Source organism: Chinchilla lanigera, unplaced genomic scaffold (assembly GCF_000276665.1).
Source record: "Chinchilla lanigera isolate Chin_1 unplaced genomic scaffold, ChiLan1.0 scaffold00017, whole genome shotgun sequence".
NCBI classification, from domain to species: domain Eukaryota; kingdom Metazoa; phylum Chordata; class Mammalia; order Rodentia; family Chinchillidae; genus Chinchilla; species Chinchilla lanigera.
This window is the reverse complement of record NW_004955418.1, coordinates 2,088,980-2,095,522: the sequence shown is the minus strand read 5'-3', so window position 1 is coordinate 2,095,522 and position 6,543 is coordinate 2,088,980. Positions and strand designations below refer to the sequence as shown.

General features: G+C 39.3%; 1 protein-coding gene across 5 annotated transcripts in view; it reads left to right on the top strand.

Annotated features, from left to right (window-relative positions):
• Positions 1 to 6,543, top strand: part of Kdm3b (lysine (K)-specific demethylase 3B) — a gene marked incomplete at its 5' end in the record, with an annotated part of 71,970 nt that overhangs the window by 2,701 nt on the left and 62,726 nt on the right.

The window sequence follows — 6,543 nt, the reverse complement described above, 5'->3', positions numbered from 1 at the left end:
TTGATCCAGAAGGTCTTCATAATACAGCACTGATGTCACACGATCCCATAAATTTTTAATTTTTTTTTTTTTTTTTTTTTTTGGTTTTCCAAAATCATGTGTTGCCTTAAGATGTGATGTGGAAAAAAAAAATGTTGTTGATTGGGAGGTTTACTGATAAAGGCCCTATAGGTGGGCATCTTTACCAGAAAATCTCCCCTGACTGGTAAACTATTGATGTTTTTAGCCACAATGGAAAAGCAATCCCCTACCCCATCTCTCATGGAGTAGCTTTGTCTTTCAAAATAGACCTTTTATTTTTTTTTTTTTTTCTTAACATCCTGTTGCAAAATTTACTTAGTGGGTTTTTATGCATTTATCTGTAGTCTTTTTCCCTACCCCAGTTGTCCTCATTGTGTTCCTGAATCTTTATTGGTTCATGGAAGTTGCAGGGAGCATGGGACTCAACTGTGTAATACGGTAGATAGACACAGATAAAATAAAAACAGGTTTTCCTTTTTTGTTATAAAAGCAAAACTTGCTATTTGCAAGATGTCAAAGTTATATGCATAAAAAGTCAGCAGTCTCCCTCCTGTACCTACCTGACTGATCCTCTTAGGGTTATTTTTTGCACATCTTCTGAAATACTTGTAGAAAAAAAAATTGAAAGCATACACCTATATACCGACCATATACAAAGAATCCCCCCTCCAGACAGGGTCTCCCTGTGTAGTTCAGGCTGGCCTGGACTCAAACTCTTGGCGATCTTCCTACTTCAGCCTGACCAGTGCTGGGATTATAGGCATGTGCCACTATGTCCAGCTCAAAAGGATTCCTTTTTTAAAGCAAATTATATATTATCTCCAGCCTGCTATTTTTTTTTTCTCCTTTGTCTTCTCAGAAAGGTTATGGCTATGTAGTTTGGGCTGACCTTGAATTTACTATGTAGTCCAGGCTGGCCTTGAACTTGTTTTTTTTTTCTTTTTCGTCTTTTTTTTTTTTGAGAGGGTCTCGCTGTGCAGTTCAGGCTGGCCGTGAGCTCACTTTGTAGCCCAGGCTGATCTCGAACTCGCAACGATCCTCCTGCCTCAGCCTCCCAAGTGCTGGGATTACAGGCAAGTGCCACCAGGCCTGGCCTGGTCTTGAATTTGTGATCCTACTGCCACAGTTCCCTCCTCCCATTACTGGGATCACAGGTATGGGTAATCACATCTGTTTTTTTGTTTTGTTTTGTTTTGGGTTTATTGTTTAGTTTAAGTTGGGTTGGGTTGTGTTGTGTTGGGTTGTGTTGGGTTTTTTTGAGGCAGGGTCTCCCTATATAGTTCAGGCTGCCTTGAGCTGTGTAGCCCAGGCCCTCCTTGAACTCATGTTGATCCTCTTGCCTCAGACTCCTGAGTGCTGGGATTACACATGTGTATCACCACAGCTGGCCTTTTCTTTCTTTCCTTGTTCCCCCTTAATGTAACATTGTACCAGTCAGGCATGCCCTCTTGGTGGGGCATGCCTGTTAATCCCAGCTATTCAGGAGGCTGAGGCAGGAGTGTGGCAAGTTTGAGACCAGCCTGGGCACCCTGTCAAAATAAAAAGGACTAGGGACATAGCTTAATGGTAGAGTGCTTGTCTAGCATGTGTGAGGCACTGGGTTCATCCCCAGTAGTGCAAGACAAACCATAAATGAACACACAAGATAATATACTATGGTTATAGATACATCTTCCCTACTCACCTCCATGCTGGGATGAAACCTCACACATGCTTCACATGTGTGAGACAAACACTATACCACTTAGCCACACACTTCCCCCTTCCCCACGTCCCACTGTGGTGCTGAACTGAACCCAAGGTCTTTGCACTGAGCTTCCCTTTTTTTTTTTGAGAAGGGTCTCACCCCAATTATTAAATTGTCCAGCCTTGGCTTGAGTTTACAATCCTCCTGTCTCTCCCTCCCATAATGCTGGGATTATTGGCTTGAACCACCACTTCCAGATCTAGCCCATTTTTTAAAAATTAATTTTTTCCACTTTTATTTTTAAATTAATTAATTTTTTAAACAGTGCTGATTGAACTGAAGCCCTTCCACATGCTAGACAAGAGCATTCAAATCATTTTTGATACTCATATTCTATAAAATGATATATCAAATTTATTCATTCCTGAGGTTTGTTTTGTTTTTGTTTTGTTTGTTTGAGACAGGGTCTCGCTGTGCAGTTCAGGCTGGCCTTGAGCTCACTATGGCTATCCTTCTGCCTCTGTATCCCAAGTGCTGAGATTACAGGTGTGCACCACCATGCCTGGCTCATTCCTTTTTTTGGTAGACACTCAAGTTATTTAAAGTTTTTTTTTTTTGCATTAAAAACAATGCTGCAATTAATATGCTTGCACATGTATCTTTGAAACCTGTAATCCATTTTCATTTCTGTATCTTAGCCATCCAAAAGTGGGATCATGGGGCTGGGGATTTAGCTCAGCGGCACAGTGCCTGCCTGGCAAGCACAAGGTCGTGAGTTTGATTCCCGGTACCGGAAGAAACAAAAAACAAAAAACAGAACAACAACAACAGAAGTGGGATCATTAGGTCAAATAAGTGCACTTTTTTGGGGGGGTGGTACGGGGAATTGAACTCGGGGCCTCATGCTTGCCAGGCAGGCTCTTTGCCACTGCCGCTGAGATGTACTTCTTATAGCAGTGGGTAGCATTGAGTTATTTTTATTTTTTAGTAGGGTTACCGATGGGTTGTGTTGGTTGTTTTCCTTCACCCTTGCCATCAGTGGTGTCATCAATCTTTTTCATTTTTGCCAGTCTAATAGGCGAAAAATAATAGGTAGCATTTGTATAACTTAATGGTCTTTTTTTTTTAAAGCTATTTATGTGTATCTTTTACCCACTTACGGAAATGTGAGTTGTCTCACTTTGAACAGGTTCTGTGTGTAAAAATTAATTCCTTTACCTGTGAATTGTGTTGCAATCATTTTTTCTTACTTGTCTTCTGACCTTACAAGTTGCTTTACTGTACAGAAAAATAAAATTTTTGTATATCAGAATTATGAGACTTTTAATGGCTTCTAGGCTTGCTTAGAAAGAACTTCCCTGTCATAATCTTTTATTAGTATTTTCAGATTTTCTAATATATTCATTTGTTTTTAATCTTTGGATCTTTGGTCCATCGGGAATTTTTTTTAGTTGGCATGTAAAATGGGGGAGGGTCTAACTTCTTTCTCTACTGAGTAACCAATTGTAGTAGCAACAACTTTATTAAATTGTACACCTAAACAGTTATTTTCTTGCAGTATGGTAGAGTTAAATGGTGCTATAAGTGTAGCATTGATTTGAATGTGTAACAAAGCTATTGCAGCTATCCAGAATTTGCAGGAAGAGTGAAAGCATATTTCCCTTAATTTTTTTTATTGCTTAATCTTTCATCTGTAGCTCAGGGAAAGATGGACTCTAAAATACTCCTTTTCTTTGATTTGAAATAATGTAATAATTGTAGCAGTATCGAAGCTAGCAGTGTTACTTCTCTCTGGAAGTCTTCCAAGAAGAATGGGAATGTATCTGCCTTATTTTTTACACCAAGCTTTTCTCTTTGTCTCAGGATAGGATAGGTAGGCTTTTCTACTTTGTTTCTAGATACTATATTTATAGTCAGGTCCAGGATACTACCATATTTGTAAAGTACTATCTGTTATTATTTATTCTCTACCTTTGGTCAAATCTAGAATTTCAACCCTAATTGAAATGGAGTGTGTGGCCTTTAGAATGTTTATCCTGTGTCTTTTTATAACTCCAAAAGTTAAATAAAAGTATATGAGTGATACTGTGATCGTGATATTTTATGCTATTTATTAAAAGTACATTGAGTGTGTTTTTATAGATCAGGGAATGGTTTAGAAAACTTTAAGAATGAAATTGTACTGGATAACAACGTGTACTGTTTGTGAACCCCTTTCAGCACACTTGTTATCTTAATTCTCCCCCTACAACAGCAGGTCTACATTTGAAACATTGAGCCACAGTTGACTTGTTTAGTCACTCAAGTAAGTTTGAGATAGTTTTTATTTGTTTATTTTGAGATGAGAGTCTCACTAGAACTCCTAAGCACAAATCATCCTCCTACCTCAAGCCTGTGGAGTGGTTTAGATTACAGGTGCACACCACTGCTCCCAGTCTAGTTCTTTTTTTTTTTAAGTAGACAGTAGTTTGTGTGGGTAGTTTTTAATAGCTCTGTTGTCTTCCTCTTCCTCTTCTTTGGTGCTGAAAATTGAACCCAGGGCCTCCAGCATAGTAAGCATATTATGAGCCACTGAGTTGGATAACCCGCCCCCTGAAAGCGCTATCTTCATTTATCTCTGCATTCTGTTTATTTCAGGGCTGTGCCATGTGTTCACCAGTGATCACACTATACACTAGTCACTCTGTCCAGCATTTTCTTCCTTTGCTATACAATCAGCTATTTCTTTCATGATTTTTAAATTTAAAAAAATATTAGCACATGTTGGCAGTCCATAATGATTACATTAATCATGGCAGATTTTTTTTTTTTTTTTTTTTTTTTTTGAGACAGAGTCTTGCTCTGCAGTTCAGGCTGGCCTTAAACTCCCTTTGTAGCCCTGACTCAGATCTTACCTTTTTAAGTACCACTTGTTTGTAAGGGACTTGTTTCACCTATTCCCTACCTGCAAAGGGCTTATTTCCTCCTTTAGTACTCACTTGCCTGGGTCTCATCTCCAGGTTGGTTTACTTGTTCTGGTTGATTTAGTTTCCCCTCAAAAAACATACTCAAATAGAGAGTGAGAAACATGGCATTTTCTGTTGTTGGTGAATTTCTTAACAGCGTCTGAGTTCCTGCAGGTGAGGTGGGAACCTGTGGCACAGGTGCCCCTGTGGGCTGTTCGTTAGTGTTGAAAGCCCTAAAAGTTTCCCCATCACTGCATAGGCTTCGCTTCTTCAAAGCCTGGGGGACACGACACCTGTTACTACTTCTCAGTTTCCACAGCCTCTGTCAGGTTGGTGGTTTTTAAGCACGCCTCCTCCATCCCCACTGCTACAGTGACTTCTAGCCTTGCTCTGTGAAATGGTGAAACCTGCCTTGTTGTTTAGTGGTGACTACTGTTGATCCTTTAGGTATGACCTCTTTCAGTTTTGCAAGGACAGAAGCTCCATTATTTTTAGTGACTTCAGGGCTAATCAGGCTTTAGGGACTATCTCTCACCCAACTCTCTGGAGAATGACTTGAAAATCCATAGGCAAGGTTCTTAATTTACAGTGAAAGATACATGTATATACAAAGACCTGCATGAGAGCCTGCTCCTGGTCTACTCAAGAGACCAAATTACAGATAAAAAGGGTTCTTGGTGTGCAAAAAATCAGACCAGAGAAGTTGGGTGTGGCCCAAAGGATATTTACAGCAGTTAGTCCTGATTTAGAGTGATCCTCCACTTTCCTAGTGCTGTACTTTCTAGCTTCCATTGCTTTGTTCTCCCTTTACTGTTTCCTTTTAATATTGTCACCCATTGAAATCTCACCAAGAGAAAGGAAAGCCTGCCCATCTTTCAATCACATCTCACCCTAGGAGCTACAGACTCTGTAAAGCTTTTAAGAATCCTAACATACTGTTTTTATTCTCTTTTATTTTGGGGGAGGATTTTAAAAACAGGTTAAATTCATACTGTATTTTCAATTTTGAGGGTTTTTCCACTTAATATGGCAATTATTTTTCTTTACTAGACAAATTTTTGTTTTATAGGTGACTTGAATTTTCTTGGTGCTTTTCTGTATTTTTCACAGGTAACATATTGCTTTCATAACTGAAAGTAAAACACTTAAGTGATTTATAAGAATATCGTGTGGCCATGTGTGGTGGCATACACACCTGTCAAGTCCCAGCTACTCAGACTGGGGCAGGATGCTTGAACCCAGGAGTTCCAGGTCAGCCTGAGCAACATAATAACAAGATTCCATCTCAGAACTACCCCTCTCAATCTGTATCTGTATCTGCTAGGTAATTTTATTCCTCTTTCATTAAATATTAAAGTTGTTTCAGATATTAGGTTTTATCAGTAATGTGCTGATTAACATTTTTATGAGTAAAAGCCTTTTGTGTTTAGGGTTATTTCCTAGGATTCTTGCCAGGAGTGGTGTTTTAGTGTACACATATTTTTGATAGATAGGAATTTTTTTTAAAGTCATGTCAGCTGGCCATAGCGGTGTACACTTGTAGTCCTAGCAGGAGTGGAGGCAGGAGGATCTCAGTGAGTTTGAGGCCAGCCTGGGCTATATATAAGCATATTCAAGGCCAGCCAGCACTACATAGAGAGACCCTGTCTCAAAAAACCAAAACAAAAAAACAACAACAAAAAGGTCTTATCAGTGTATGCCCTGACTAGTTTAAGGTGTGACAGTTTATTAGGAGCCCATGTTTTACTAGGCGTATTATGGCTTTATTTTGTGTAATCAGGCAATCCTTTGAAGCCCTTATTGTTTCTATTTATAGATGAAGTAGTGCTCAAGGAGGCTAAAATAACTTACTCTAGGCTGCCCACCTAAGCAGTGGGATGCAAATCCAGA